Raw genomic sequence first — 11,969 nt, forward strand, 5'->3', positions numbered from 1 at the left:
GCCACTACTGCGTCGAGTATGTCATAAATTAAGTAGGTTTTTATATTAAAAAAAAAAATAAATGTTTAGATAATTACAGTAACTATCAAAGTGACAATTACGTGTATATGTATATAGTAAAAGTGATAATTTTGTTTGAATTATATTTAAATGACTGTGGAAGTTAATTATAAAGTAAAAGAGAAACTAGCTCGAGCTAGTTTCTTCGAGCTAGTTGAAGCATATACGATCGTATATCAAATACTGTGGAGAAATTAAGGATCAATAAACGAGTAAAAATAGATGTTACAAATTAAATTACATATTAGCTTCAATATAATATAATTGAAACGTTTTAAACTACACCGAGTCTTCAGCCAAATTATAATGATTATAGATTTAAAAACTAAGAACCTAATAATTAAACGATAAATAAATAAGATTAAAATATAAGAACAGATAATATAATTACCTAAATGGTTTATAGACATGTACTAGTTATTTTCTAATTCACAAAATCTCGAGAATATACAATGAATAATTTTAAAATAAATTTAAATAAGTATTATATTAAGGATTATATTAGATTTATGTACCTGTCTGTAAGTATTTAACATGCTTCAATTTAAAGACTTAAGTTTAATATTGCTTTGTTATTAATCTTAAAAGCACTTTGACGTAGTTCTTCAAGTATAATATTCTCTTTTATGTTTTTTATTTTGATTAATTTACATCAGTTTCTGTCAATTTTAAAATATTTATATTTAGCATTGTATTTCATGTTCACTACAAAATCAATCAAAAACGGTATTCCCGGTATTCCGTACATATTGTAAGGAAAGTTCAACTCTTTTTCTGTCTTTAATTACGTCACCTGGCGAAGGTTAAGACAGCCTTCCATTTGTCACGAGCCTCGAACGCACAATGTTTTCTTTGTGTTTTTTTTTTCTTGAGAACTATATCTTACAGTGACAATCTCCATTACCTAAGACCCAAGCTATGTAATTATACGATAACGTAGTAATTATTCTGCTGCAAATAATCGGCTAATGCGCAATATTTCTAAACAACTTTAGACGGATAGAACTATTCTGTTTGTCTTCTCGTTTTATCCTCCAAAATAATTTTACCAGAGAAATAGTTTTTATTCGTATAACATTAAACGCAAAAGTTATTCCGGAAAGTATAAAATACTATACAAAGTAGCTTATCGGTCGTTTCTACACAAACAGGCTAATAAATATTTTATGATGATAGACGCGCGCATTAATTCCCCCGATTTGCATTAATCAGCAGATGAAATTCGGATAAATTTCTTTGTATCGCGCCGAAAGACGATTCGTATTATTCGAATGGGAGTCTCGATGTGCAACATTGTCCGAAAAATGACCAATAAGAGAAGCTCCCGGGTCCTGTCCTAATAAAAGGTTGACGGAACGTCCTTCTCTCTTGGCAATTCGGTGAAGCCAGTTCTAGCAACAAGAGAAATATCCGCCCCTCGTGCTACCTCCCATTCGGCGCCAACTTAGTAGAACCACCCGGAGCCCCAGACGTTCGAGGAGAGACAGGGATGCGATCTATCTGCAGCTCAGTTTTGTCGTTTCACTCAAATTGAATTCCACGTTACGAGTTGACTCGTGTGCCGACTTTTCCATTCCCTCGGGGATTAGCGCGAACCTTGGCTTCGCCGTATTCAACGTGTCACGTGAAAGTACGGAAGGATAAAAAGTTTCTTGATGCGAAAAAAGGAAAGGAGAAAAAAAAATAATCTCAAGTTCCCACGCCTCTTTGCGACACTGCATCGCGGCTTGATGCAGTTTTGCCATTTCGCCCGGATTGCGCATTAGTCTGGAAAAGCAATTTTCCGCCTGGATTATAAAGCGGCAGAAAGCTGGAGATATATCATGACATTTTTGCGGCATTGCTTGATGGAATTTTTGAGGTAGAGAAGCATGATACATTTTGCATTTTTCATTCGAACGCACCTCCTGTGATCTACATGAATGATTAAATGAGTCTTCTGTTATGTGACTAGCGCATAAATATTTTATATATAATTTGCTACTTCTCTCAACAATGCAAAAATATTTTCAATTTTTAATACTTGCGTTACAAAGTTATTTATTAAAAGAACAGAAAGATTTCAATTAGAAGATAATCTTAATAAAATGCTTATTAATTTTTTAAAGAAAATTATCACAAATGAATTTGGTGGAATGTCTGTCTATTGTAAATATAATAGACGTTTTTCTGTTTTCTTTTTATTTTAGTATGTATTTGCGACATATAAATATTTTAATAACCGAGCAACAAAAATATTTAAAACAAAAATTTTTTAATATAATAAATATAGAAAGATATTTTTACTTGATGGAGACAAAAATTACAATTTTTATATGGCGAAGAAGGCGAAGCAAAAAGAAATAACGAAGTAGGTATAAGGGCATTCCCGTTTTCTTTTGGTTTTACTATTACTTTAGCTTCGCCCACTCGCGTATTGGGGCTGGCAATTCCATTAGGAGATAGACAATCGTCGGGAAGAGCGGCAAAGAGAGGGAAAGAATAATTCGACTGTATCTGAAATTCCGGTCGAACGAGTAACGAGCTCAATTGAGACGTTGCCGAACCGCTCTCCAGTTTTCTATCTCTGGTCGACTGGATGAGGGATTACGACGAACGTTCCGCAGCCTTTATTACCAGCTTTGTAAATTAACACGCGTGGTGTGTAAATGAAACTTGAATGAACGTGGCGCTCGCGAATGTTAACGTGATGATTGCTTTTGGAAAATTCAGGATGTGCAGATCTCGGCAAGAAAAATAAAGCGTGAAAAATGTTACATAAGAGATAGATACATGGCAGTTGCATTCAGAAAAATAAGAAATGTGCGTGGAGATAATCAAAATTTAAAACGCTGCGCTATTTATAAGACGGCGGTTATAAAAAACTTTCATATAGTCCCTGTTTTTGAACAAGTTTAACTAAAAACATTTGTGCAATTTGAAACAGTTCCTTCGAAATGGTTTCCAGTTCGGTAATGAATTTTTATTTATATATTACGAAGTTTAAGTTGATCACATGCAGGCAACGCATTCGAGTAAAATATAAATTACGATGCCACTTAACTGACAACTTTATAATTAGGAAATAAATTTATCTCGTTGACGTTGACTAATGAATATAGAAAAACGTTTTAGCGGGCGAAGCGTAATGGGGATGAAGAATTTAATGAATTTTCGTCGACACCTGCCGTTGCGTGACTCGCGCGAAGACGAAGACGGAAGGCCGTTAATGGGGGAAGAAGAATCGGCCAGCTCTTCAAATCCCCATATTGTACGGCATTTGCATGTACATTATCTGCCAGGGATTTATGATCAAGAGCGCGATTACTGCCCGGTTATCGATTAACCGTGCTTCCTTAAAATACACCTCGCAACATTCTTAGCCGTCTTCGCCGGGTCTTAAGACATCACGAGGCTCTCGCAGCCTTCGACACAACACAAAGGCCGGAATCTCTTCTTTCCCGCCATAGCGCGCGCACCGTATGATCGCCTCCGCGCGGCTCTCAGCGCGGCCGAATGTCGCAAGTGGGTCTATTCTTAGAAAGGGTCGCACAAAACACCGGTATTTACAATGTAGGTGTATCGCATTTAAAAATATTGGCTTTAATATATAGTTATACCGCCATAGCTACGGAGAAGGCCTGCGCGCCGTCGAGAGGATCGCGCGCATTATAGTGGGGGCAGAAAGCTATTTAATACGTTTCGGCGCATAAATTGCCAAGTATATGGGGCATTATGGGGTGGGACGAGACCGTCGTTGTCCATTGGCCTCTCTTGCCGGAGCAAGAATCGTCCTCGTCACGGCCACCATGTTGACTGCCGCTGAAATGTGGAACTTCGTTCTCCTACCACATGCCGCCTCGCGATTCTCGCTCTTCCCATTCTCTCTGTCTTCGTCCTAACTTTGTAGCTACATGTAAACGAAATCGGCAGTAATCGTGCTCTCTCGCTTCTCTTTTCGCGAGAAAAAATATTTTTAAAAGAGATCACCCGAAATAGAAAAACTTTATGGACTCTCTCTCTCTCTCTCTCTCTCTCTCTCTCTCTCTCTCTCTCTCATTTTCTCTCTCTTGTGTAGTTATTTATTATCTTGCATGGTCATCTTTCTACACAATATAGATGTTAATAATTTTACGTTTCAAACATTTTGTATAAAAGTTTAATATTTTTCTAAATAAGCATGACTACGCTTTACAATAATATATAATCTTTAATCTTTGTTGAGATAATAAAATTCTCCATGCCATAAATGCATTGTCACAAATCAAATATAAGTAACATATAATAATAATTTTAATTATTCTAACGAAAATGATAATGAGATAAAAAATATAAAAAAAATGATCGTTCTATTTTCCAAACTTTTCCGCATTCTATGCAACATTGTTCGTTAGCCATCTCTTCCATGCAGCTATGTCTCAAAAGTATACGCCATAAGAGATGTCTCCCGGATTCCAGGAAGCTCGCCGCGGCCCGTCCAATTTATTTACTCGTCCCGCAAAATCCCCATGCTCCGATTGGTCGGCCGGGATAAACTCCGTGGCATAAACTCGAACTCGTCGTCTTTCCTAAGTGGTATGGGGTTTTTCATATTAGACTTTTTCGTATTCGTTCGGCGCATTTAACCGGGTATTTTATGCTTCACGTGTGGAGGACCGTCTCTCCCTCATGGCCGGCTCCCTTGCCATCGCGACCGGTTAATATCGCCAAGCACACGGTCAGTGCCGTCATTTTACGATTTTATTATATCGCCGTATCCCCGTCGGTTTGTGAAGAGGAGGAGCTTTTAACCTGCTCTTCGGTATCCTCACCTTAATTGGGATTAATAATATGAACGACGATCGCGACATGTGTTATCCCCCGGCGTGCGCACAGTCTCTCGATGCTTAAAGTTTCCTCACATTTTAATTCGAAACCGGCCCTCGCTACCGAGGTGACATCAAGTTAACATTTTGCGAATCCCGCCGTGAACGCGCCGCAGGCCACGTGTACCATTTGCAAGTTTGTAATTGGAGAATCCTTCGCAACATGAAGAATTTCTATATGACGGACCGGGTTACTTTTAACGAAATTTTTGCTCTTCTCCCGCATTTATTCGAATTATTCGTTTCTTAGACTACTTTGAATCTTTCTCTTTACATTATTTAAATTACAAATTTATATTTTAACTAATAATCGTCTTTCAAAATTCATCGTTTCTCTCCGCAGGAGAGCAAATACCTTTTTAAGACGGTTGTTCGCATAATTTCATTAAATAAAAACATTAAATAAGCACATAATTAATCAAAGAAGGTATAGTTTAATGTAATCGTGGTAACACGATGAAAATAAATCGTGAAATGTAAATGAAAAGAACATTTTTTTTTACAGATCACATTTTAAAATATCTTAGAGATGACCATTTTTATGTGATAAAATTATTGATGTCGCTGGTTCATTTAACAGCGACTGAAAAGTTTTCAGAAACCTATCGAAATGCAAATTTCACAGTTCAGTAAATGTACGACAGACAGCGCGATTATTTTCTAATGACAACTTGCCGACGACAAGCAAGAATTGAATTCTAAGCTGCCTAATGAAGTAGATAACGAGTTGTTTTCTTCTTGTTCTAAAAATGTGCCTTGTTCTAAAAATGTACTTGTTCTAAAAATGTACTCTTCTCGCAATTCTACTCCATTTATTTATAAAGGGAATATCATTATTATTTAAATCTACATAAAAGTATTCAACCCAGTACCGAATTATTCATGACGAGATAATCTGTTGCATCGCCAGGCCGGAATTGGATGGACATCGCTTTCGGGAAAAACAGCGAAGGTGGCTATCGATGCATGGCAGCACCACAGCCTCGGTCTCCTGACATTCGCGGCTGGCGACTGGTAGACGCAACCGATTGGGAGATAGATCCGGAAAAAGTGTACCTTGGTGTGGGAGGAATGGCATGGTTCTTGCCGGATAGCGGAGGGCGCCACCGCACAGTGGCAAGAAACCGCGTGTTGGCAGAAAACTCTCCTCTTCGTCTTCGTTTCGCAACGTCTCACGCTCTCCCGGCAACCCTCTCCTCGATATTCTAGCCGCGACGATAGGTAGAGACGTTTTCTCCTCTCTCCCTTTCACGGTTGTTTCCCTCTTTCTCCATTGTCGCCTCTCCACTCCTTTCCTCTTCTTTTCGTCTGTGCTAGCTTTTCTCTTCTGGCCGCGCCCATGTCGATGATGACGCGACCATCACGACGTGCACCAATACACGTTTCTCTTCAACACGCCACGATTCTCTATGCTCATCTTTGTTCATCTCGTCGAATTTGAACGATCCTTCTCTAAAGATTCATAGAGGAAAAGAGAGAAAATGAGAGAGGGAAGAGGGAAAAGAGAACGAACAGTAGATAAAGAGCGACTGTTGATGTCACCCTCTTTCTTTCCACTCGACATCCAGTTTTCCAATTCCTCGTGCTCGTTTGCGAGCCCCTTTTTTCACATTCTCGGTTATCAACAACCACGAGGAATGCAAACGCATCTCTCCTACGCGCTCTTTCCCAGAGATCTCGTCTCTCTTCCGGTCCTCGCCATCTTTCTCTGGCGTGGCCGAGAGCCGAGAGCCGAGAGAGGCGAGAGCTGCCGGGGCCGGGGCCGGGGCCGGAGAGGGAGAACCAGGAGGGGGATTTCGAGGTGGCACCACCGGAGTCTCTCTCTCTCGCCTCTCTCCGGCTCCGGCATTTCTAGTCGCCCATGGCCGGCGGGGTGAGAGAACCAGGGCGCGGTTCTGTGGGGTGGCGCGCCGGAGAGCGAGAGAGTATATAGGCGAGGAGAGGGGAGAGGGTGTTCGCAAAGTGTCCCTAAAACTTTTACAATCGCTCGGCTCGGCTCGCTCGCTCTCGCGCTCTCGCTAGGGCTATGCTTGATGGCGTATCTTCCAATGTGAGTTGCCCATAATACTAAGATGTACGGCTGCGCCGGTAGGGGTCCCGCTTGGTCTCTCACTCACTTACTACCTTATAGTATAGCAAAGCCAAAGGCGTATAGTGTGCCGAACGCCGAACGCCGAACGTACGGACGTTCCATCGCGTTTGCCGGTCGTATTCGTCCGGCATTTCGGTCTAGTTCGCGAGATATTCGCGAAAGAATCGGCCGCGTCGTCCGCCGCCGCCGAAAACGACGCGGCGTCATTCATCTCTCGGTCCGCCGCGCCCGCGCCGGTCGTTGCTCCGCCGCAAGCGATTCGGAGCAGAGCGAGCTCCATTCTACATAAATCGATACGTAATTAAGTGCTGCATCCTCTCGGGAGTCTCGCGTTGTCTCGCGAAATAGAGTATTTGGTATAAGTGAGTGCGAAACACCGGCGCGGCCCCCCGGTCCGTCCTCTCAAGGTTGCTTGAGCTGCTTACTCCATCGCTCGTTGCATAGATTCCCTTTCCGTCAGTGATGAGTGCCGAGAGTTACCACGACCGTGACAAGTCGGTAAAGCGGCCGATGATCGCGATGATCGAGCATTGTAGCGGATCTGTCAGAATCTCACGTGATATTGAGTGCGCAACGTGCCCTGACGTTCGTCGACACCGCCGGCGGATTCGAGAGCCGCCAACCATCATGGTAAGCACCATAGCGAGCTATCACGTGCGCGGATAATTATACTTTGACGTTGGTCGAAAGTAATATACAATATATGTGTAATTAATCATGCGAGCTCAGAGCAACCGTGTCGATCCAATTGTTCCATTTATAGACTTCGGGAATTATCATTTGGAAATGTTACGAAATTTTAAGCGAAAATTCTATTATTTACAATAGATTAATAATCGTCTTTAGCCTTGCGCGAGATGTCTAATTTTATAGGTATTAAATCAAACTTCGTTTTCTTGTATTATGTATGCAACTTGTGTGCATAGAAGACTGTGCATAGAAATAGCAAAAACCGTCCTCAGAAATTATCAATGTAATCAAATCATATATTAGACCAATGTGACGTTATTAAAACTTATATGTGTCGCGATGAGATTTCTATAAAAATGTTGTAAACTCAGAAAGCAATTTAATCAATGCATTTTTATGATCAGTCAATATTTATTTGAGAACAAACGTCATACTTTAAATGACACTTGCATGGAGCAAAGAAAATGTAACGAATCTGCCAAAAAAGTGGCTAATTATTTCATAAAGAACATCAATGATGGTGTTCGTCAATATGCGGTAAGTGTTAGCGAAATAAACAAATCCTGTCGTTCGAGCAATCAATTAGAGGATATTTCATCGCCGGCGAGGTCCAGAGCAAAGGATAAGATCCCGAGAACGAGAGGGGAAACCCGTGAATATCTCCACAAGCCGGATTGCTCGAGTACGGTGTGGAAGGGACCGAGGCTTATCGATTGGTGGAAGTGTCGTATATGGCTGTTGGCCACGCCCAACAGCTAGTCAGTCAGTAGCGGACCTCACAGCGCAACCAAGTGCCATGTGACTTGCGTGTATATTTTAAATACAATTCATGAAAATACTCACATAGATCGGGTAGTATTATTGACCTCGAGATCCAAAATAACAGTCTCGAATTTTGGGGAGATATCTTAGTTTTTATTTCAGTACGAATAAACATCCCTTCCTGCGAAATGGATACTTCTAAATAACAATGATTCGATCTGCAAAATCTGCATGTACTTCTGAAATAATTATTACATTACATCGTTCCGTAATTATCATAATAAACAACTTTTTATATTGATTATTTCGCATTAATAATCTGCACATCTCTATAACAATTAATTTTAGATAATTAATTTTAGATAATTAATTTCTAAAGTTTCTGGGTTGTTAAGTATTATATAAATATAATTTAAACTATAATACTTATTTCTTATTATCATCATCTATTTTGCAATATTTCTACTTTATAAAGTAAATCAATTGTCGAAATAAGTCGTAAAAACAATTTTCTAATCATCCGACACATATATTCAAATAAATATAATTAAAAAACAATTAAACTAAAATAAAGAATTATTAAGAAAAATCCAAATACCATTGAAAGATATATTATCTATATCATTGTCGGAACATTGTCTGAATTTCTCATTGTTTTATAAATTACATAAGATTTACGCATGTCGACGAAAAGACCGAATAAATCAGAGCTTAACAAGAAGAGCAAACAGAACAATAGATCATTATTTCAAGCTGAACGTATTGTAAATTTGGTAGATGCTAAACGACATGTCTGATCGCATCTAAATGTCGCAATTAACTTTTTAAATTTATATTCGTATGAAATGTCGTAATAAAATTTACAATTTTACCGCGAACGGATACTATATACTCAATCACACTCTTCAGTAATGTTACTAACGTTATTAACGTAAGAATAATTCTTATGTCAAAACGGCACAATTATTGCCGTGAATAATGTACTATTATATTAGTTAACTGCAAGCCGTACAAATCCGAAAATTATTACAACGTTCTAACGTGCATATGTTTATAGATAAAATGTGTAAGAACGGAAGGTATATCTGAAATGTCTCGAGATGTTTTCTCAGTTATAAAAATTCTTGCAAATACATACCGCAAATACATATCATATGTAAGCATTCTGCGTCTCAAGAGATAATATTACGGCGTCGTATAACACGTCGCACTTCAATGCAAATTCTTGTTTATTAAGTGTCAATTTTCTATCTAATTTATATGCTAAACCTGAATAAACAGTGACTTAGTCGGTTGACACGAAGCCTTTCCAGGCAGATATGCATATATGTAACTGACATATATATATATATACATGTATGTATATACGTATAGTCAATACACGTAGTCACTGTTGATCTGGAAAAAATTATGATGTTCAGCCATTTTTCATTTACGTATTAAATTATGTTAAACTGCAATTTAAAATATCTGATGTAGATAATGATCTTATAATCGCGGTTGCACATAGCAGAGATTAAGTTTATAACTTTTATACGAAAATTGCTAACAATAAGTAAAAAAACCAATACTATTTCGCACGTTAATAGAGAAATATTAAAAGCCAAGTTTTCCGTAAAATACATCCAATTAATTTGCATTATTCGTTTTATAGTATTCAACATTTTAACATTGCTATATTCTAAACATGTTTTGAGTAAAATCTAATGATGTGTGTCCACGAGACGCTCGCAACTTTCTCTTGACTTTCTTTTACTTCCTGCAGCTAGGGTATCATTTTTTCATAATAAAGTATATTTTATGTAGACGCCAGATGAATTTCATGAAGTGAAAGTAGGTTGTGGTCTCCAATTTTGACCTAAGTTTTTATACGGTCACCCCTTTTGAAAGCCGAAGTTTAGAACGAAACCGTACCAAAAATTCTGTCGATTTTAGTTTTATTTCTTTAACACACTTCGAAGGACTTTATTTATATCGTCAGAAAAATAAGAATGGTTTCAATGTCGCGTTCCATAGCGACAATAATTAACTTGCTCATTCACGTTAAAATAGAAAGGAGAGCATATCAATTAAAGAATATAAATTTTGGATTAATCATATTTTTGAATCTGTACATAAGCATAAACAAATCTTTCTTAATTTACAGAGCGTATTTTAAATTAAATAATTTTCTGTTTGTAGAAAAATTATAAAGTTTATACTTTTTATCTATTTACGTATGACGTAAACATAACAAAAGTCTTATCATCAAATATTATTTCGCACGGCTAACGAACAAAAAACGGTGATCACTGAGTAAATATGCTAAGTGATACGTACATAATCCTGACAATAATGGCTGTCACAACATGGGTCAAAGATTACGCGTGGTGCAAAAGCGCGTTAAACAAAAATATATACATATCATATTTACATTTATAAATAAAATACACAAGTTGCAATACATGTTTTCTCTGCTAATAGGGTTTTATAATATTTTAGTATCGTTCTATTGCGAGTAAAGCTTTTCTGAAAATATTCTCTTGTTATTTTTTGGCATCCTGCATTCTTCCTGCCGTTAAGTTAAAAGCTTATTTCCCTTCTGTAGTGAAATTAATGCATTTAAAAAGGTTAAAGCGTTCCCAAGTGATAATGTTTTAAATTGTGAAATTGATCATAATGAATTGAAGATATTCTGATTACTTTTATCTCGCGTATGTACAATAACTGATACAAATATCAATATCACATTATCTTTATTCTTCATGAAAGAATACCATTTTGGCAGATTTTATGTAGAAAAAATTAAACTTCCGCAAAAAATAAAAAGTATTCAATAATTTTTTTAATTTCTGTTAATAAATACCAAATTTGATTATAAATTCATTATATTTGAATGACGTTTCTTTATTATTTCTGAGTAATAAAACGGAGATAGGTATACGTATGATATTACGCTGAAATATCCTTTGTACGCAAAGCCTTATAAAAGACGCATCATAAAGAGGCGCTGCGGCATCAAGCGTTATCGTTATTTCGTACGTGCAAAATTAATGGGAATGTGCATTTCATTAAAAATAAAGAGTAACCAGTGACCGCCCACCCTGACGCCATTGGTTCGTAACCTTTGTGTCCACGGGGTTCGTACTGACTATACCTACGTGACGCGAATGTTCGATACGCGAATAAGGTTCACCTTCTTCGTTCGATGCTGCCTCTTTCGTTTTTCGTGTAGTGCGCATGGGTATACCTGTGAAGGAAACTCGACGGTGGCCGGAGGAAGTGCGTAAAAGGGGGTGCATCGGATGCACGGGATGCTCCCGGAGCACGGCGAGAGTCGAGAGATCAGTAACTAGTGTCGGTGCTGTTCGCGATCTTCTCATGCGCGTGTTTACATAATTTCATGGATAATCACATTTGCAAGGTGTCCTCTTCGCGTTACGCTTCCGGTTCCGGAGTATCTGATAACGGATAATCGCGCTAATTCGTCAAACTTTTCTTACCGAATTAGATTCGCGTCGCGAAGAGAATAATGTTTTCTT

Source organism: Temnothorax longispinosus, chromosome 4 (assembly GCF_030848805.1).
Source record: "Temnothorax longispinosus isolate EJ_2023e chromosome 4, Tlon_JGU_v1, whole genome shotgun sequence".
NCBI classification, from domain to species: Eukaryota; Metazoa; Arthropoda; class Insecta; order Hymenoptera; family Formicidae; genus Temnothorax; species Temnothorax longispinosus.